A 22,776-nucleotide genomic window follows, 5' to 3' on the forward strand; every position below is an offset into this window, starting at 1 on the left:
TCGCAATGTTCCCGTTACATCCCGAGATATTGAGACGCGAAGTTAACGCTTGAAACACCCGACATGCGCTGCTAGCGCACGTCCAGAGGCTCAGGCGTGAACCCCAAGCTGCCCGTAATCGCGATGTGATTGACATGCGTAATTACACTTCCGTACTTATCAAGAGGTCCGAAACGAATAATACGGTCTGCTGCCATCCTGCATTAACGTCGTGCATTCCAACAGGTATTTGTCCCATGGGTTAGGGGTGATGCGGTTCTGTAACATATCTGTGTACCGCAACGTTAGTCACAAAGTTAACTTCGCTTATCGTTAATCAGTTACTAAAAAGGTAATGCCGTTTAACGTTAAAACTTTACTTTACTGTAGATCTAGTGCAACTGACAGTTAATCATTCACTCGTAATAGTAAAATTCATGTTGATGGTTTTAGTGAAACGAGCAAGTGGACTAAAAGTTTTACCGTTGTTTAGGTAAAAAATTTTTTTGATTTGGGATGTTCAGGTAGGACAGAGAAGATGAATGTAAACATATTTAACCAATTAATTTTATTATCACATAATTATCAATGTTATGTTTATCTAATGCGTTAAATGACAAATTGTTGCAAACAAATGTTTCTTAACATCACTGGGTAAAATGGCCCTTTGTAGAAACTTCCACTGTGATACCAGCACTACATACTAAACATAGCGTTCACATCTCATGCTCAAAGTGATGCCCATTGGCTTGCATACATAGGGTCACTCTGTGGATCAAGGATGCCCTACGTCGTGCTACTGTTTCCTCTTTGATGGCTGTACAAGCATCAATAATGCGTTGCTTCATGTCCTCTGGTGTTGGTTCATGTTGGTAAACAGCATCCTTCACTGCTCCCCAAAGAAAATAATCCAGCGGTGTAAGGTCCGGAGATCGGGCAGGCCACCTAACTGGGCCACCTCGTCCAATCCACCTACCAGGGAACTTACAGTTCAGAAGTCGTCGTGCTCATAAGGCGTTATGTGCAGGGCATACGTCATGCTGATACCACACGACCATTCTCCGGTTCAGAGGTACGGTGTCCAAGAGAACAGGAAGATTGTGTCGTATAAATCTGGAGTATTGTCTGCCATTTTGGATGCCATTTATAAAGAAAGGTCCGATAATGGTATCTCCAATAATCCCACATCGAACATTAACTTTCCACGGACGTTGATGCTCTACTGACGGAGTCATTTTGGATTGTCTGCTGACCAATAATGCATATTCCTCATATTGACAATTCCTTTGTTGGAGAATGATGCCTCGTCGGTAAAGAGAACATCTGCAAAAAAATTTGGATTAGAAGTTTTTGCTGAGCCCACCGACAAAATGTTACCCTATTGCGGAAGTCATTTGCATGAAGATCCTGGTGTAAATGAACATGGTAAGGATGAAATTTATGACGTTTAAGAATACGCTGTGCACTTGATTTCGACACACCAACTTCACGTTCAATTTGACGTGTGCTGATTTGAGGATTCACAGCTATGGTAGCGAGCACAGCAACTTCAGCACGTTCATCTGTGCGTGTTCTAGGACGATGTCAAGGTTTTGGATTTAAGCTTCCCGTTTCACGTAGACGAGATGTGAGACGACCAAACCATCCGGCGCGAAGGCGATGGCTTGTCAGGGAATCGTCTTCTGTACAGTCGTTCTGCCTGAACAGCATTTCGTCCACCTACAACAGGGTACAGTACAGGTATGTAGAGTAGGGTAGAAAACAGACATACTAACTTAATAATCATAATGTTCGATAACAGCACTATCAACAAACAAGCAATCTCATAACGTATTTCCCGTCAACGTACATCCTCCATAGATCAGCAGCATTTCTACCATATCTTCATGTGTGTACATTATACGGTACAGTATAAGCTCTACAACTCCACGTTTATTCACAATGTGTACTACCTCCGTGCCGTCACTAGATTACTCTGATGCAATACTACACTGGCAAGCGGTGTACTGCACGCCAAAGCAACAACAAATGGGATGCTCGGAGGGTGGTGGAGTTCAGGAGTTTGCATGGGTCGCAAATCATAAACAAGGCGAAGTGGTAACTGTGGCAGTAGTGGTAACTACGTTGGACACTTGACTATGTAGAGCCAGACCCTGCGCGACAGGCACAGTGGGTCATATAACGCATTAGATAAACCGTATTTTGTGTGTGCAGGATAAATAAGACAACCTGACGAGTGTACACCGATCGGTAATGATTCATATTGTGTACGTAGATACGTAAAACGTGCCAGAGGGAAACCATTATGTGCTTATGAGAGTTGATGGCAGCAGACCGTATTATTCGTTTCGGACCTCTTGATAGGTATGGAGGTGTGATTACACATGTCAATCACATCGTGATTACGGGCAGTATGGGGTTCACGCCTGAGCCTCAGGACGTGTGCTAGCAGCGCATGTCGGGTGTTTCAAGCGTCAACTTCGCGTCTCAATATCTCGGGATGTAATGGGAATATTGCGATGTAATCAACGCCTTTGTGTATGTGCTTTGTTATGCTATGGATTGCCAAAAAAAAATATAGGACGCCCAATTTAAAAATCATAAGTTTGTGTTAAAAAACACATATGCTTTCGTTTTAGAATGTTTCAAAATATGTACATTCATGGGCCCGAGCCCTACATTGATACCGGTGAAAGTCGTTTTCCAATAGCTGTTATTGTTCCAGAGACATTTTGGGTGGACAATATAGCTGGGACACCCTCTATATGGGGGACTCCCGGCCCACAATGCCATATGTTCATTTCTATTTCTGCATCCAGCTCATCACTCTCTTAATTTATTCTAGTAATACAACCTTTAGTATCCGAAGAGTACTTATCACTCATGTGTTCATGCATTCCAAGACGCTCATAGTGGCAAATATTACAGATAAACAGCCACTCATGATATGTACATCTTTCAAGTGTCATAAATGATTATGTCACTTGTGAAATGCAAGTGCAACATTTACTATAGAAAATGAAAAATATGGTTTACTTCAATTCCTTGATCCAAAAATTTCTTAGGTAGATATCAAAATGTCTTCAACGTTCTTCAGAAACCAACCACCACTAATCTCATCAATCACGACTCATCATGGCGCTCAGTTAGATACAAACGTATATACTTTCATGCAATGGTAAAAAGATTACTTAGAAGACCAGTGTCTACAGAAAGTTTTAATAAAGAATTTGATATACTCAGCTATCTAGCCTTAAGTAATGGCTATAATTGGCAGCTAATTAATAGCTTATTCAACAAAAAGGTAAAAAAGAAGGACGCAAACAGAAATGAAGAAAACATTCTTACAGAAGATAACAGTAACATGAGAACGATGTATGGAAATTTTCCTTATGTAGGTAAAGTTTCTAACAAGATTAATCAAGTCATTATACATATTAATGTCAGAATAGCATTTCAGACAGGGAATGAGATAAAGACTAAATGCCAAAATAGCTTAGAACAAAAGTCAGCATACGGTTAGGAATTTGTATACAGAATAGGCTGTGACCTATGTCGAGTCCTACATTGAGCAAGCAGACTGTGTGAAGACGTCTAAGCTGCCTGCTGCATGTCCTCGTATGACAGGTACCGTCGTCCCTTCAAGGCATTTCCTAATGGACCAAAGGCATGACAATCGTATGGCGCAGATCTGGACTATAGGCAGGCGCTTGAGTATTACTGGCTTCATTTGACGCATATTCAGCATTACATTTGCGAAGTATCATGAAGCAGCAGCTCCCAGCATGGAACTTGGCGCACCACTGCACAATGGTGTTTTTCGAAAGACATTTTTCCCCAGACACATTCTTCACCCTCTAATGGTTGTCTACTGGTGTCAACGCCTTAGCACCAAGTAAAAGAATTACAGCACCTTGGTCCTTTCTGGACGCATTTGGTAACAACATTGTCATAGTTCACATTATCCCATTTGCTGCATGCATATCGGAAAGGCACAAATGCCATAATAATCCCTTGCCTACATGTCAGTGCCTATACACCCACATTATAGTCATGTTACGTTACAAATATGCTGCAGCAACGCCCTCAGACAGAAACGTTCTGATCACTACTTATAGAAAACAAAATGAAACTGATACACAAAATTAGTGAAGGTTTAGGTTTGATTCTACTATAAAAGATTGAGACTTCCTGTAAATTCAAGCAACACCCTGACAACACTTTTAAATGAAGAAAAACATTTAAAAAACAAATTTTTTCTAGAAAGCTTCTTTGAGATACTACAACTAAACAAATTAGCTTTGCAGCCCTCCTGGTACCTGCAGAGTACGACATTTGCCCTTGATGATTGAGGTATCATACAAGTATATCCATATCTTGATAGTTGCTTCTATACTATAACAGAGGTGAATTGTTTTCCTATTTGTGCACTTCACATTCTTCCATACAGACTGGACTGATATATCTGAAGGATGACTTAATGAGAAAAATGTAGTATTGATGATGTTTGATACTTGACGTATTCTTACACCAAGAGTTATAATAAATTATGCCTGATGTTTAGGTGATAAGATAACTGTGTAATGTATGTATTCTACTGCATATGTTAACACAGCAGCAATATTATTATTATAGGGCATCGTTAATGCATGTTCAATGGTATCACATATATGTTCCTACATAGGGAAACAGTACACTGACTGTAAACAAACTTGTATTCTTGATATTGTCTGTGGTTGAAGTGGACATATTGAGTATTATACTACCAATATTTTAAGATGATTCGTTTTGTATTTAATAACATATACAATGGTTCTTGCATATTACTTATATAATATATTGCCTGAGGCTCTGTATTGGTCCAAGTTTGCAACGTTAATAGTTAACCCTAGCAATACCAATGCAGTTGCCATAAATTGTACTACCAAGGTGTGGGAAGGACCAGGTACTTTATGCCCACCACAAACAACAGATTAAAGAAACAAATCTCTTCAACTATTAACCTTTATTAGCAACATACATTTTAAATATGGACTGATGTATAAGTAGGGTCCAGAACCTGAATATATTTTATAGCATTTTCCATATCGTTTATATTTAGGGCAAACACTTTATGAACGCCACAAAAATTTTTCAAAATCGTTAATTTCGTGAATTGTCGCTGACTTTTATTTATAATGTACTTTTTAAAGATATATAGACATGTAAACAGGGTCCTCAACCTGAAAATATTTCTTGAGAAAAGTTACACTCACTATTGAAACTTAAATTTTTTGTTTAAGTTTTACTGAAAATCTTAAAAAAATATGGAATTTGATATGAGAAATCATAAAAAACAATAATTAGTTTCGCAATATTTTAAAACGTAAAGTATATGAGTGGATTACGATATTTGGTATTGTGGGGTTAATGCCCGGAGTCGAAAGTATAAGATTACTGATCAGTAGTTTAAGTTTAGGAAACGTAATGTGATGGTACTTATTTATATGAGATCTGGGCTGTTACTGTAGCATATTACTTACTTATATAGTTCAAGCTCTTTCATAATCTTTTCTGAGCGTGGTAGTTCCTGAGATTTAAGAAACTTGAAATTTGAGCAAAGTTCCTATGGGAGAAAACTGCCGAGGTCATCGGTGCCTAGGCTTACACACTACTTAATCTAACTTAAACTGACTTGAGCTAAGGCCAACACACACGCCCATGTCCGAGGGAGGACTCGAAGCTCCGACGGGGGAACCCGCACGAACCGTGGCAAGCCGCCCAGACCGCGCGGGGTAGCCGTGCTGCCTGAGATTTAAGTTTTCAGCCAATGATGATAAGTTATACGGCATCTACAATCCTTGTGGACATTGTGTAAGGTCTCGATCTCACCTGTGTACTTGTTGGATATAGTGTGCCCACTGGATTTTTCGCTGTATTAGTGAGAGCCTCCTGTGATTCTGGTCTGCGACACAACCAGGCAAACAAGAAAAGATCATTTATACAGCTTATGGTCAAAACTGCAGTTCTTTAAAAACTATTAACAACTAGAAAAAGTTGCAACATTTCAGAGTCAACAACGTAGCTCCTAAATTGTCGCATGTCCATCTCCGTAGTTCCGTAGCTGAGTATTCCTAGTAGAGCCAGGGATTTTTCCTTGGTGGGAGGACTAAAACTGCGTCCATATACATTTCTGTTGAGGCGCTATTTGAATGGGAATTAGCGACACAGGGTGTGTGAAAGCTAACAAAGGCTTGGAGTACGACGTGTTCAATACATGCATCTCCAGACCACAGTCCACAATGGCATGTGGCAGCGGATGACACAGATACCTCTCAGCACCGTGGGCAGTTTACCTTTTTCAGTAGGTTCCTGAAACTAAGTAACACATTCCACATAGGTCGTGAAGCATGCTTTGACGCAGCGAAAGAGATCATTTTGTCTATGAATTGATATGTGTTAATGCATGGGTTTACTCCATATTAAGTAATATGCAAGAACCATTGTATATGTTATTAAATGCAAAACGAATCATCTTAAAATATTGGTAGTATAATACTCAATATGTCCACTTCCACCACAGACAATATCAAGAAAACAAGTTTATCAGTTTACAGTCAGTGTACTGTTTCCCTATCTAGGAACATATATGTGATACCATTGAACACGCATTAACGATGCCCTATAATAATAATATTGCTGCTGTGTTAACATATGCAGTAGAATACAAACTTTACATAGTTATCTTATCACCTAAACATCAGGCATAATTTAGTATAACTCTTGGTGTAAGAATATGTCAAGTATCAAACATCATCAATACTACATTTTTCTCATTAAGTCATCCTTCAGATTACCAATGGTTGTTTTGAGATACATGGCGAATCACCTAAAATTTACACCACAACAACTGCGGAAATGGAAAGTGCTATTGATATGTGGTTTTCACAGTGGCTCGCATTGTTAGACAATAAACGGATCGTAATAATACTTAGAAACCCTATTTTTGTGCAAACTTACACTTTCTGAATGAAATAAGTCCTATTGACATTAACCACAACGTGGGGAAAATTAGAATGTCAGTGGTGGTCGTTTCAGGGTTCTAGTGCGAATCATTTACTAGGTATCTCGCTGTGAAAATTTCCACACCGACATTTGCATGCCCCATTCAATCGGCAGAGCTTCTAGGTACGATGTTGTTATGTTCGCCTTCAGTGTGCTCGTGTGTTCCTTGAGTACATTGCGTCCTGCTAGCAGCTAGAGTCGACCATGAGCTTTACCAATGTAGAAAAAGAAGACATGCTCATGGTGTATGTAGGAAGAACGCAGTTCATTCTTCTGCTGTGTATGAAGCAAGATATCCCAATAGACGTCTGCCATCTCGGCAACTATTTATCAACCTCTTAACAAGTGACAACAGAGGGAAATTAATGTTCTTGCTCCTATTGCAATCGATTCGCACATTAGCTCCCGCACAATCGCACGAGGAAGTGGCCTGCGTCAGGCAAAAGTCCTACGCATTCTCCATCGACGTAAGTACCATCCCTAGCACAGCTCTCTCCATCAAGAGCTGCATGGAAACGATTATGAGTATCGTATTGACTTCTGTACATGGGCATTAAGACAGGCTACGACAGGGGTATCATGTTAGTGATGAAGACACATTTACCAATCATGGCTAAGTAAACCGCCGAAATATGCGTTATTGGTCTGTTGATGATCCCCGTTGATTTCGTTGGATGGAATGTCAACGTCCATGGAGTGTAAACGAGTGGTGTGGGATAGTGAACCATCGGCTCGCATGCGCGTTTTTCATAGACCAAACACTGAACACGCACAAGTATCGTATCCTCCTAACAAACCATCTTCCAAGGATGCTAGAAGACATTCCTCTACAGACTAGAAAGAACCTGTGGTACCAAAATGATGGCTGTGCTCATAGTGCACGGAGTACTACGGCATTTATTCACGAATCGTTCCCATACCGTTGGACTATATGCAGAGGATCTGTACATGGGTCGGCCTGTTCCCTGAATTTGACACCTGCAGACTTTTTTCTGGGGAGAATGCTGAAAGACGTGTCTACGGGCACATACCAACTACGTCCGATGATATGCAATGACGTATTACTGCAGCCTACTTGGCCATCTCCATTGAAATGCTAGCACGTGTGCAGCAGTTGTTCCATACTAGACTGGATGCGTGTATTGTTGCTGCCGGTGGTCATGTTGAATATAACCTGTAATTGTCAACTGTCTCGTTATTGGTCAGAATACACATAAGTAGTGTATGCAGTTGTGTTGTTCCTTTGTGTGTGCCAGCCGCTGTGGCCGAGATGTTCTAGGAGCTTCAGTCCGGAACCGCGCTGCTGCTAAGGTCGCAGGTTCGAATCCTGCCTCGGAAATGGATGTGTGTGATGTCCTTATATTAGTTACGTTTAAGCGGTTCTGTGTCTAGGGGACCTCAAATGTTAAGTCCCGTAGTGCTTAGAAATATTTGAACCTTTGTGTGTGCTACCACAGGCATTGTACAAGTGTCAGTGTGGAAACTTTTCCCAATACGATATCTCATAAACGACCAACACTATAATGCTGTAACAAACACCACTGACATTCTTATTTACCATACTTTAAGATTGGTAATTTCAATAGGCATTGTTCCATTTATAAAAGTGTATGTTGGCACAAAAATACCTTTCCGTACTTTGATTACAATCTGATGATTGGCTAATAATAAGAACCCCTAACTGCCAGTCCATTTTGTGAAAATAGCATACGAATAGCACTTTCATTCCCGGAATATTTGTGGTCTAAGTTTCTGGCTATTCACCCTAATAATCGCCTGCCCGATAAAATTCCACCAAATTACTACACTTTTATGTTTTATTCATGTTGACAACAAAACAGTACTACACACAAACATAAATGTAAAATTTCTGTATTTCGCTATGCTCTAGAAGTGTTTCAAATCTGCATGATAAGCCGTTGTAGGACTGCATTCAATAAAGAGCAATGCAAACATGGAGCTGTAAACTTGTCACGGCATCTGTTTTGGACCGGTGGCGCTGCTTGTAATGTAAAAGACTCTGCATTCGGCAGTCCGCCCCTGTTGACTGTTACCGAAGGAACCGAATACGTTCCTGGAAGCTGTTCCTAGCCTGGATGGAACTATTAATGAATCACGGTTGCCACAGGGAAAGATGCGATGGTATGAAGTCGTTGAGGAAATCTAAAAACAGCTTGACCACAAGGAGCTGATTCTGTGTAATTGGTTACAAGACAGAACTCTAAGTCAGCCTTTTGCGGCGTGTAATAGGCCCCCTTCCTAATTCCATTTATTGTGCACATTAGGCCTTTATGAAGATTTGAGAGGAGCGAAGATTACAGTAAACTTTCTGGTTTACTTATCTTTCAGGTAGAGTTGGCTCCAGTTCTTCTTGTCTAGGGGTCTGATTCCTGAAGCTGAAAATGTAAATTTTATGTCCTCACGGTTGGATTGATCTAAATAAATTTGAAGACTGTTGTTGCAGAATTTTTGTTTTTACGTTAATATATTTTCTCACATTTAATGTAGCGTACAATTTTTTGATTTTTCACATTAAAAAAGCCGAAATTAAATTGTTCGCACAAAATACATAAATATGTCCGATAACTTCAGAGGCATGCCTACGACTCTCACACTCTGCGGAAATAACCATATTCCAAAGGGTTTACAATTGTTGTTAAAAAATGAATTTCTACTAGTTTCTGTTCCGTTATTGCTTTCGATTATTATTTTATAAATTTTAATCCAGAAAGAAACATAGTAAGCAGTAAGGTATTGCGTAACTCATTATATAAATTTTAAGTTTAGCAATAGTTCGTAATTTCAAATGTTTGCCAAAAAAATAATTTTAACTGTACAATCAGAACCAGTACTTATCAAACAGCACCTGAAGAAGACTGCGAGTCACGCAGTTGAAATATCGTGCAAGAAAGTCGCGAATAACCGGCAGAAACCCGATTAATCAACGTTTTATAAAGTAATTCATTTTCATAAATTTTAGCGTGACATAAAACGTAATGTGTATAAAATTATATGTAAATTTTCTGAAAAGCAACTGAGATAATATTGACCTGTCCAAAATTCGAAAAATAATACTGGTATCGACAACTACTGTTGAGGAAAAGTAATGCTAGAGTAGTATGTCCCGTTACAAGCGGCACATCTGAACTGATACTGATAATTTAGAATTACGTAAATTTTAAGAAGAAGAAGAAAGGGTTGCAGTAAATATTGAATAGTTTTCTCATTCTTATCTAACCGCTACGTGAATGGTTAAAAATTGCTTTTCTGTAGATGAATCCTAACCTATCAAAAATTTAACAGGTGGCATTATTTACTTAACAGGTACGATTCAGTAACAGTATTGTTTTAAAAGTTAGCTAAATACTGGACATCCCAAGGATAGATTGCACAGAGTCAAACAGGTTTCAACTCTAGCAAAAGGAATGGGTACTGTAAGTAACAGAGAAGAATGTACGTCAGTAACTCATGTGTTTGCAGAGAACATATTATTTCATATAACATTATCGGTCTATTTTTGTTGAGTCTAATTCGAGTAATATCTCAAGTTACCCCCTTCGTCTACGTCAGTAGCAAGTAACGATTGTGACTGGTGCTGTGAAGGTCGTAGATGACTCGCCATTGGTCAGTGTAAGTTATAGTTAGGTAATACTCGCAATGGTCTTAGTCGTATGTGAAAGCGAGTTGTCGACAACGGAATTATTTACGTTTCTATGTAAGCGGTAAGCGATGAAGCCACCAGTGTGAAGCCACCAGTGCAGGTCGATGACACAGTTTATACTTTCCTTAACGCAACACGTGTCCGAAAATCCGCCAGGTGACCTTCAGTCTCGCGGTGTTCAGTGATCACAATGTTTCGGTTCATTAGTGTCTTAACGACTGTGGTTGTCATAGAAAGGCCGGCCTTACTGTGGTTTTGTACGCGGTTTCCATCGTAACCTAGCAGTAACTGCCTTCCCCAAACAGGACGTATAAACCAAATACGAATAATTAACTTCTCGTGTCTTCCCAGAATGAAATTTTCACTGTACTGTTTACTAATATGTAACTTCCTGGCAGATTAAAACTGTGTGCCGAATCGAGAACTTGGGAGAAGACGAGGTACTCACAGAAGTAGAGCTGTGAGGACGGGTCTTCAATCGTGCTTAGGTAGCTCATTTGGTAGAGCGCTTGCCCGCCAAAGGCATAGGCCCCGAGTTCGAGTCTCGGTCCGGCATACGGTCTTAATCTGCCAGGAAGTTCCTCGTATCTTGATTTCACAGTCATGCAAAATTTTTGAAAACAACATGTAATTTCTTTATTTGATCAACCCACTGTTGCGATTTCGGACGTATAGCCATTATCAACTGGAAATAATATACTGTAGCATATGACTTTTTTATTTTTCCATGTGCTAAATGGCCATATGGTCGAAACGGCAACAATAGGTTGATCAGATAAAGAATTTTAATGCCAAACGCGATCATGATGTCATGCTTAAGAGCAAGTTTGTACGTAGGCACAAACCAATTACGACAAAGTTGTTTCTGTTAAAAGTTCTTGGTCGAGAGCCCATGGTATATGCACCGATCTGTTCACTGACTTTTCGGTCCGACCTGCGAGTGTCATCAGCTGAGATGAAACACTGACAACTGCAACAAAACCCCAGATGGCGGAATTTCTAGTGACACTTTGACTGTATAGTGAGCACCAACATTCATCACTTGGTACCGAACGGGCAAATTTGTCTCTGACAGGTGAAATAAATCGCAGCTGTTAGTAACCGATTTTTAAGGTACATGCGAAAGACCACTTTAGCAGCTCTTAGAAAACGTTTTGATTTCCGTAACTGGTTACGATTATCGAACATCTTCGGATGACAGGTGTGATGTGCTTTGGAACACATGAATATAGTTTTAGAAGCACGACAAGCCTCATGGTAGAGTACTAACAAGATAAGGTGCAGAGTACTAGGCACCTGTAATAAGAGGACATTAAATTAGTGAAACCAGTGGCTGAAGTGAAAGTGTTTCGTTACAGTAGCGGAGGTACTTTTTAGCGTATACCCTAAGTATTGTGGCAGCACAATGCAAATCTTGTATAAAGTAGGCGATCGTTAAAATTTCTTCGTTTGTGCAAAGTCAGCTTCTATATTTTATTTTATGTAACTCCTTCTTCCTTTCTACTTAAATTATTATTATTCAGATTAACATCTAGTATCACTCTACACAAGCGTGCTTGATAATGCGCTGTCTTGAGTCTGACGTCAGTCTTAAATGGTTCAAATGGCTCTGAGCACTATGGAACTTACCATTTGAGGTCATCAGTTCCCTAGAACTTAGAACTACTTAAACCTAACTAACCTAAGGACATCACACACATCCATGCCCGAGGCACGATTCGAACCTGCGACCGTAGCAGCAGCGCGGTTCCGGACTGACGCGCCTAAAACCGCTCGGCCACAGCGGCCGGCAACGTCAGTCTCTTCAAGTTTTATTTCATGGTCTCCGTAAAGTGAAGCATGTTCCGCTGCGAACCACTGATCAGTTGGTCTAAAGCGACAGTCCCTCTTGTTTTCGCTTAACTGGGTGTTAATACTTCTCTTCGTCGTCCTAGTGTACAAGCCACAGAGCCGGCCGCGGTGGTCTCGCGGTTCTAGGCGCGCAGTCCGGAACCGCGCGACTGCTAAGGTTGCAGGTTCGAATCCTGCCTCGGGCATGGATGTGTGTGATGTCCTTAGGTTAGTTAGGTTTAAGTAGTTCTAAGTTCTAGGGGACTGATGACCACTGCTGTTAAGTCCTATAGTGCTCAGAGCCATTTGAACCATTTTTGTACAAGCCACAGAAAAGGGAGGTAGAATGCTGTATCCAAACGGGCACTGCGACTTCCCGTAGCGCATTCATATCTGCAAGGTTGCCTACTGAGCATATGTAAACAGCCTGATCACATCGTGCTTATAGCTGCATTCACGAATGGCGTCGATTCTGCCAGAGGGCACCAGGATGGCCGCATTACTTTACAACGCCCGTCACGTGCACGCGAGAGTATCCCTTTACGCTCCAGGTACTTACGGGGCCACACGGCCCAAGAACAGTGATCAATCTTCGAGCGGTCTACTAGTTGTATATGTGCGTCACCAAGAGTGGTCTATGTGTTTCTGCTTCCTCGACGACGCTCAAGAAGTCAACGCCCCCCCCCCCCTCCCCAACCACCGAAATCGTGTTACGGGTGTGCGAGCTACCTTCTTTAGCACTTCGTTTCGAACAAGGAGAAGGCATCGGACAGGGCAAACCGATTCGGTTCGTATTTGGCAAGTCGCTTGTGAACAACCCAAAACGAAAGACTCAAAGATATTATGGCTCAACACCCCCACGTTTTTGAGAAAACTGCCCCTAAAGTTCACAACAGGCCAACGACCTAGAATTCACGGGATCGAGAGAACTGAAAACTGAGCATTTTTCATCAGCATATCTGGTGTCCCCAAATGCATATTTTTCTGGAAATCGAAGAAAAAGTTTTTCGACAGCCGCTTATGTACCCATTAGTTATGCAATGTTGAAAGAAAGCGCCGCTGGCATAGCGACCAAAGGCATCTGGCTCGGCATCAGAGAGCCTGTGTTCAATTCCCAGGTGAGTACTGCAGTTTCTTTTTCATTTTTTCCGCATCAATATTATAGGAGCTGGAGGACTAATAAGGTAAGTAAACCAATAAGCAACAATAACAAAATAGGCAAACAATTTTTTCACACGATTATGATTAGTAAGGAATTAAAACTTTAAGCCTCGTTGTTTGAAAACAGTTACGAGTTCGATTGTTGCGAAGACTAGCGTTCGGCACACGTTATCGCATAAGCGAGAAAAGTTAACCCCTTGGTAGTGTACACAAAATAACGCATTCGAGGACAGCTCAGAATTCCATCACAGCGTCTGGAAAATTGATGCCTAATGTTTTCCCGTGCTTATAAGAAAAAAAAATGGTTCATATGGCTCTGAGCACTATGGGACTTAACTTCTAAGGTCATCAGTCCCCTAGAACTTAGAACTACTTAAACCTAACTAACCTAAGGACATCACAAAACACCCAGTCATCACGAGGCAGAGAAAATTCCTGACCCCGCCGGGAATCGAACCCGGGAACCCGGGCGTGGGAAGCGCGAACGTTGCCGCACGACCACGAGCTGCGGACAAACTTTCAGGAAACATTCCTCAAACACAAATCAAGAAAAGATGTTATGTGGACATGTGTCCGGAAACGCTTAATTTCCATGTTAGAGCTCATTTTAGTTTCGTCAGTATGTACTGTACTTCCTCGATTCACCACCAGTTGGCCCAATTGAAGGAAGGTAATGTTGACTTCGGTGCTTGTGTTGACATGCGACTCATTGCTCTACAGTACTAGCATCGAGCACATCAGTACGTAGCATCAACAGGTTAGTGTTCATCACGAACGTGGTTTTGCAGTCGGTGTAATGTTTACAAATGCGGAGTTGGCAGATGCCCATTTGATGTATGGATTAGCACGGGGAAATAGCCGTGGCGCGGTACGTTTGTATCGAGACAGATTTCCAGAACGAAGGTGTCCCGACAGGAAGACGTTCGAAGCAATTGATCGGCGTCTTAGGGAGCACGGAACATTCCAGCCTATGACTCGCGACTGGGGAAGACCTAGAACGACGAGGACACCTGCAATGGACGAGGCAATTCTTCGTGCAGTTGACGATAACCCTAATGTCAGCGTCAGAGAAGTTGCTGCTGTACTAGGTAACGTTGACCGAGTCACTGTATGGAGAGTGCTACGGGAGAACCAGTTGTTTCCGTACCATGTACAGCGTGTACAGCGGGTACACCTCCGCGAATGGTTCATCCAACAATGTGTCAATCCTCATTTCAGTGCAAATGTTCTCTTTACGGATGAGGCTTTATTCCAACGTGATCAAATTGTAAATTTTCACAATCAACATGGGTGGGCTGACAAGAATCCGCACGCAATTGAGCAATCACGTCATCAACACAGATTTTCTGTGAACGTTTGGGCAGGCATTGTTGGTTATGTCTTGATTGGGCCCCATGTTCTTTCACCTACGCTCAATGGAGCACGTTATCATGATTTCATACGGGATGCTCTACCTGTGCTGTTAGAACATGTGCCTTTACAAGTACGACACAACATGTGGTTCATGCACGATGGAGCTCCAGCACATTTCAGTCGAAGTGTTCGTACGCTTCTCAACAACAGATTCGGTGACCGATGGATTGGTAGAGGCGGACCAATTCCATGGCCTCCACGCTCTCCTGACCTCAACCCTCTTGACTTTCATTTATGGGGGCATTTGAAGGCTCTTGTCTACGCAACCCCGGTGCCAAATGTAGAGACTCTTCGTGCTCTTATTGTGGACGGCTGTGATATAATACGCCATTCTCCAGGGCTGCATCAGCGCATCAGGGACTGCATGCGACGGAGGGTGGATGCATGTATCCTCGCTAACGGAGGACATTTTGAACATTTCCTGTAACAAAGTGTTTGAAGTCACGCTGGTACGTTCTGTTGCTGTGTATTTCCATTTCATGATTAATGTGATTTGAAGAGAAGTAATAAAATGAGCTCTAACATGGAAAGTAAGCGTTTCCGGACACATGTCCACATAACATATTTTCCTTCTTTGTTTGTGAGGAATGTTTCCTGAAAGTTTGGCCGTACCTTTTTGTAACACCCTGTATATCTACTTTGAATTTTTATATAACTACCATCCATCCAGTTGCACGAAGAAACTGAGGACATGCAACAGAGTGAATGAAAGAGTCATTACAGGAATTAAATATTTAATTCTTTACTATTCCAAACCGTCTGAGAAATTTATTTGCCTGCCTTGTTATTATTCCCTATTGCTTTACTTACCTTATTAAATCTCCTATTCCTACCTATTTTGAAACGGGAAAAATACAAATAAAAAAAACCTGCAGAACGCAACTGAGAATCGAACACTGGTTCTCCGCTCCCCATGCAGATGCCTTTCTCGCTTCACCAGCGGTGCTACCGATGAAGAACTCTTATCTTAAGAGTTCATAAGCGATTGTCGAAAAAATTTCTTTCCTCGACTTCTATTAAGTTTGCGGACCCCCATACATGTTGATGAAAAATGCTCTACTTTTCAATTATCTATTGATCCCGTAAATTCTGGGTCGACTGCGTCAAAAACGGAGGTTTCTTCAATCAAAATACTTTATGGTCTGTCATTTTAAGTCATACGCATGCTGAGATAAATGTCTTTGTTTTACAGTTATATGGGGGCATGTGTGGACAGATGGTATTATCATTCGTACGAGCATCAGAAGTAACTCTATGGGTGAGTGGATTAATATTTCGAAAACTGCTTACATTCATGCTATCTTCTCTGATTCAGTGCTCGTTGGTAAACAAGAACGGTCGTCCCGAATAATTTCTGAACCAATCAATTTGACAATGAACTAAAATGTCTAACACAACGGATAACGCGATGGGAAGATAAGCAACGGTGAAAAAATATATTGAGAGTGGGTACACCTCTGTGTGACGCGATTACTATCCACTTAATATTGTAATGTAAGTACTTTTCAACTCAGTCCTGATTATTTGATGAAGGTAAAACTGCTTGGGACTGAACTATCAAGTGCGTTAAGTAAATGAAGTTACGAGTGAGACAAGGGTTAGTATTTCTTGCACAAGTACACAATTTATTAAGGACCACAGCCAAATTCTTGATGAAGAACAGTAGATATATCAGGCGCATAAAACGCTCAATACCTACAGAAATGTCCTAGCAATTATTTCAAAGTAGGGTGCACCGGAAGGAAATATGTGGTATGAAGAGACGTCACTAACCAGACTAAGACACGTCTTCATGAGTTACATTTATACTCACACTATACAGACATAGAATTGTGACTACCTGTACTGACGAAAGTACCAACAAGGCAACTACCGGGCCAGGTTACTTCGGCAGGAAGAGTGATTATGTAATATCATACTGTCTTACGCGAGCACGAGGAACACAAGCAGACAAAAATACACATCAAAGAGAAACATATAAATCATAATTGCATCCTAACAAATATTCACAAGAACACACGTATTGCGTGATATGAAATTTTTCAAGAACGATCACATCTCATTGACCATGCGGCCATCATCACGTGAGTGAATGGAAGTCAATGACAAATCTCCGCACTCACCAAGCGGATCGTTCTTGACTCGTAAATAAAATTACACATGCAATGCCTAATATGAAAATCTGGAAAAACGATCAGAGGCATCATCCGTGCAGTCGCCACCACGCTTCTGAATGGAAGTCAACGGCAATTTCTCTACGCATCTAATCGGACCGTCCTTGGGTCTTAATCATAATTGCACACTTAGTACATGCAATACCAAGCCTTAACTTATTTAGAATGGATACGGTTCGTTGTCCAACTAGTTATGACCACGCAGCCTTATGTGGACAAAGACCATACAAAATGTAGCAAAGAATCAAATAACTTCACTCGTAACGATACTTACATAAATCATACTGTTCACACGTATAGAAACCTTATATGAAACAATCATATTTAAGTACCTACTCTCTGCTGGAGTGGTTGCGACTACATGGCTACCTAGTACACTGAGGCATAGGGCCAATCTCACATAGAAAAATGTTAAAAGATCTTACCAGAAAATGTTCATAAATGAAAAAAGGTCATTTAAATAACAACTCAGGAAGACAGAATGAACATTCTAGAATGTTTTTATTTACCTGGGTTCTGTTAAGTTTGACAGATATATTAAAAAGCTGTAGAAATCAGTTAAGTTACAATGATTTCTAAATGCATGAGAAGATTCCTAAATACGTGACACTGGTATGCTCGTTCCGTGAGTGCTACCCAAAAACTATGAACACAAAATACACAAAACCACCACTTCCTAACACTGCATTGTGAACCACTACATTGTGTTAATATTTCTAACATAGTTATATAGTGAAACAGATCTACAAGGAAAAACCCAGATAAACTTATTTCGCCTATAGCAACACGTTCCTCATATAAGAAAAAAATGTAATTAATGTACAAAAGATAACAAACAAAGTAATTAATACAATTACTAAACCTAACACAGAAAGAGAAACCAGATGTTGTCTTTTCGTGTAAACAAATATTGATCTGCACATTGTATAGGCCTGACGTAGTCAGGAGGGAGGGGGGGGGCGAGCACCAATGAATGGTAACTGAAGGTAACTTCACAAGCCAAGATCGCTAAAAAAACTATTTTATTCGATGACCAGTTTTGACAGATCTATGCTGTCATCATCGGATATGTTAGAGGATGCACAGAAATTTATAGGAAAATATTTTACAATTATGATATCGTAACTCAATAAACTGTCAACACAACCTGCAACCTACGGAATTACAATGTACCTTATGACCTTATGCTATAAGGCCAAGGACCTCGCCGTCGAAGTTAAGCAGTGTCGGGCTCGGCTAGCACTTGACTGGGTCACCGCCCTATTGCTATTGGAAAGAGGGGGGGGGGGGGGGGGTGCACTCAGCCCTTATGAGGCCAATTGAGGAGCTACTTGGTCGAAAAGTAGAGGCTCCAGTCACGAAAACTGACAACAGGCAGGAGTGTGGTGTGGTGACCAGCGTCCAGAGAGGCCTATGTGCTGGGGATGACACGGCGGTCGGCTGCTAACGTTGGGCCTTCTGAGGCCTATTTGTACAGAGTTATCTTTTAAAATGTTACAACATATTGCCTATCAATGTTGCAAGTCGTTTTACATTTCATATACACTTCCTGCTATTATGAAGATCACTACAAATCAGCATGCCATAAACCAGTCAACCATCACAGTGCCACATGGTGGACGTGCGTGATGATCATTGTGTTTACGCCACTTTTCTGTCAGTCACCAGTCGGTGATGAACATGAATACTTGCAATCCGCCAAATTCAGTTATGTTTATGTTTTTATATAGTGATTTTACATCAGGCGTGCAGATTTGTAGTGATCTTCGTGACAGTGGGGAATGTATATGCAATGCGAAACGACTTGCAGCATTGACGGATACTATGTTGTAATATTTTAAAGCATAAGATATGTTATACACTCCTGGAAATTGAAATAAGAACACCGTGAATTCATTGTCCCAGGAAGGGGAAACTTTATTGACACATTCCTGGGGTCAGATACATCACATGATCACACTGACAGAACCACAGGCACATAGACACAGGCAACAGAGCATGCACAATGTCGGCACTAGTACAGTGTATATCCACCTTTCGCAGCAATGCAGGCTGTTATTCTCCCATGGAGACGATCGTAGAGATGCTGGATGTAGTCCTGTGGAACGGCTTGCCATGCCATTTCCACCTGGCGCCTCAGTTGGACCAGCGTTCGTGCTGGACGTGCAGACCACGTGAGACGACGCTTCATCCAGTCCCAAACATGCTCAATGGGGGACAGATCCGGAGATCTTGCTGGCCAGGGTAGTTGACTTACACCTTCTAGAGCACGTTGGGTGGCACGGGATACATGCGGACGTGCATTGTCCTGTTGGAACAGCAAGTTCCCTTGCCGGTCTAGGAATGGTAGAACGATGGGTTCGATGACGGTTTGGATGTACCGTGCACTATTCAGTGTCCCCTCGACGATCACCAGTGGTGTATGGCCAGTGTAGGAGATCGCTCCCCACACCATGATGCCGGGTGTTGGCCCTGTGTGCCTCGGTCGTATGCAGTCCTGATTGTGGCGCTCACCTGCACGGCGCCAAACACGCATACGACCATCATTGGCACCAAGGCAGAAGCGACTCTCATCGCTGAAGACGACACGTCTCCATTCGTCCCTCCATTCACGCCTGTCGCGACACCACTGGAGGCGGGCTGCACGATGTTGGGGCGTGAGCGGAAGACGGCCTAACGGTGTGCGGGACCGTAGTCCAGCTTCATGGAGACGGTTGCGAATGGTCCTCGCCGATACCCCAGGAGCAACAGTGTCCCTAATTTGCTGGGAAGTGGCGGTGCGGTCCCCTACGGCACTGCGTAGGATCCTACGGTCTTGGCGTGCATCCGTGCGTAGCTGCGGTCCGGTCCCAGGTCGACGGGCACGTGCACCTTCCGCCGACCACTGGCGACAACATCGATGTACTGTGGAGACCTCACGCCCCACGTGTTGAGCAATTCGGCGGTACGTCCACCCGGCCTCCCGCATGCCCACTATACGCCCTCGCTCAAAGTCCGTCAACTGCACATACGGTTCACGTCCACGCTGTCGCGGCATGCTACCAGTGTTAAAGACTGCGATGGAGCTCCGTATGCCACGGCAAACTGGCTGACACTAACGGCGGCGGTGCACAAATGCTGCGCAGCTAGCGCCATTCGACGGCCAACACCGCGGTTCCTGGTGTGTCCGCTGTGCCGTGCGTGTGATCATAGCTTGTACAGCCCTCTCGCAGTGTCCGGAGCAAGTATGGTGGGTCTGACACACCGGTGTCAATGTGTTCTTTTTTCCATTTCCAGGAGTGTAGTTCCACAGGTTGTGTTACAAGACAATTTATCAAGTTTTGATTCCTCATTCTAAAATATTCCACATATCAATTTCTGTTCATTGTCTTGCAGATCCGCTGATGACATAGGTCATCCAATAAAATTTGTTCTCAGCGATCTTGGCTTCTGTTCTTCGGTTTCCATAATCTGCACAGAACGAACACACATAAACGTTTTCGTCGTAATCGTTCCCAAGACCCACACAGAACAACAGAAACAACACTATATCGACTCTGCTCTAGCGCGGTTCTGTTTAACATGTTCTGTATAAAATAACATGTATTACCCTACTTTAATAGATTATAAACATCACAATTGTGTCACACGGAACATACTGTGTTGCCATGATATTTAGAATTTCTTCTCCATTTCATCCCTGAGGTTCTTTAGAAGATGAGCCAGGGTTCAGGATCGGCTCTGCGTGTTGTTGGGGATATGGTATGAACTTGGGCAGACACTCACTTTCTGCGAGTGTTGCTCCCTGGGGATGATCCACAAATGGGAATGGACAGTATCTGCTCTTCCTCTGAGGTCTGATGAACTTCAGAAATTTGCCTATCAGAGACTGAAGAGGGTGCTGGGGCTTACGGCGGAACTGCATCTGTGTTAAAAGAGTGTATCCCGGCGTTAAACACATTATGGCACAATAAGGTTTATTTTACGGTACTTCCCCTGAAAAGCACCACACGAATTAATGAAAATTGTGTATTTACTAGCGCCGGCCGATGTGGCAGAGCGATTCTAGGCGCTACAGTCTGCAACCGCGCGACCACTACGGTCGCAAGTTCGAATCCTGCCTCGGGCATGGATGTATGTGATGTCCTTAGGTTAGTTAGGCTTAATTAGTTCTAAGTTCTAGGGGACTGATGACCTCAGAAGTTAAGTCCCATAGTGCTCAGAGCCATTTGAACCACTTTTGTATTTACTAGCGCATATGCTTCACAGTTGTACAGGTTGTATCAAAAAGAACGGCAGATTCATTTATTTGAAAGAAGCAAACAAAGAACACCACGCACTTCAAGAGATGTTGAAATCTAAACGTGCAACACAATATCGGGCATATGACCTACCCCCTTGCTAGCCCTATACGCGATCGCTCGTCCCATGAAAGTAACTATCACCTGGTCACACATATTCGCATCAACTTCGTAGAGGACACGTCGAATTTCTTGTTTGATTTCCAACAGATTACGGAGTTTGTTCTGGTAAACTTGTGACTTAACATATCCCAATGGGAAATTCACAAGCTGTCAGGTACCAAGATCGAGGTGGGTAGGTTTGGTCTCCTTGTAAGAACATTAGTATGTGCAGAAACTTTCACGTAACACAGCGATTGTGTCTCCTGAAGTATGGCAAGTTGCACCGTCTTGTTAGAATCATAAATTTTCGATGTTCACGTGATCCAAATGCGGTCAAAGGAAAGCAGTGACCGTTACATGATAACGAACTGCATTCACCGTGACAGCCCTTCTTTGTTTATCTTCAAAAATGTAAAGACCGATTAAGCCACTAATAAAAATCCTATACCAAACCGTAACTCGCCGAGGATGCATGCCTCTTTCGTGAATAATTCTTGGGTTCTCTGAATCCCATATTCGGCAACCATGTTCATTCACAAAGCCCTATACAACAGAAGTGAGCTTCAACTGAGAAAATTATGCGCTTTATGAGACCGTGACTCTCTCGTTACTTTCCGTGATCCACAGCACAAATTGCCTTCGTTTTCCATCATCCGCTGGTTTAAATTCTTGTGTTAACATAAATCTGTACGGCTGCAAGTGTAAATCTTTTGTTAATATTCTGTACATTGTTGCTGGACACACGAGCATATGTTGAGCACGATGGCGATATGACTGTCCCGGACTCATAATAACAGAATCGCGCACAGGAACAACATCTGCGTCACTCGGACCGCTTATTCAATTCCTTGATCAACCTACGAACAATAGATTCATTTGGTGCATTATTGATTCCAAGAATAGTATGGAGTTCCGAATGCTTCCGCAAAATTTTCACTACATTTGTAGTGGGTTTTCACAACCAATATTCGCTGTTCCGTACTGTATCTTCCCATGCCGATACCCCACAAACACTGAGCTGGAAAACAAAAGCGCAGTGTCAAACACAACCTCAATGATCATTCTGTTGTATAGGGCTTTGTGAATGAACATGGTTGCCGAATGATCATTGTCGCCAACACTAATAAATAAA

At 42.1% G+C, this 22,776-nt stretch overlaps 1 protein-coding gene across 1 annotated transcript in view; it reads left to right on the forward strand.

Annotated features, from left to right (window-relative positions):
• The window catches only part of LOC124798447 (acetylcholine receptor subunit beta-like 1), an 873,603-nt gene that overhangs the window by 516,997 nt on the left and 333,830 nt on the right, over nucleotides 1-22,776 (forward strand). The window lies entirely within an intron of this gene.

Source organism: Schistocerca piceifrons, chromosome 5 (assembly GCF_021461385.2).
Source record: "Schistocerca piceifrons isolate TAMUIC-IGC-003096 chromosome 5, iqSchPice1.1, whole genome shotgun sequence".
In the NCBI taxonomy this organism is placed as follows: domain Eukaryota; kingdom Metazoa; phylum Arthropoda; class Insecta; order Orthoptera; family Acrididae; genus Schistocerca; species Schistocerca piceifrons.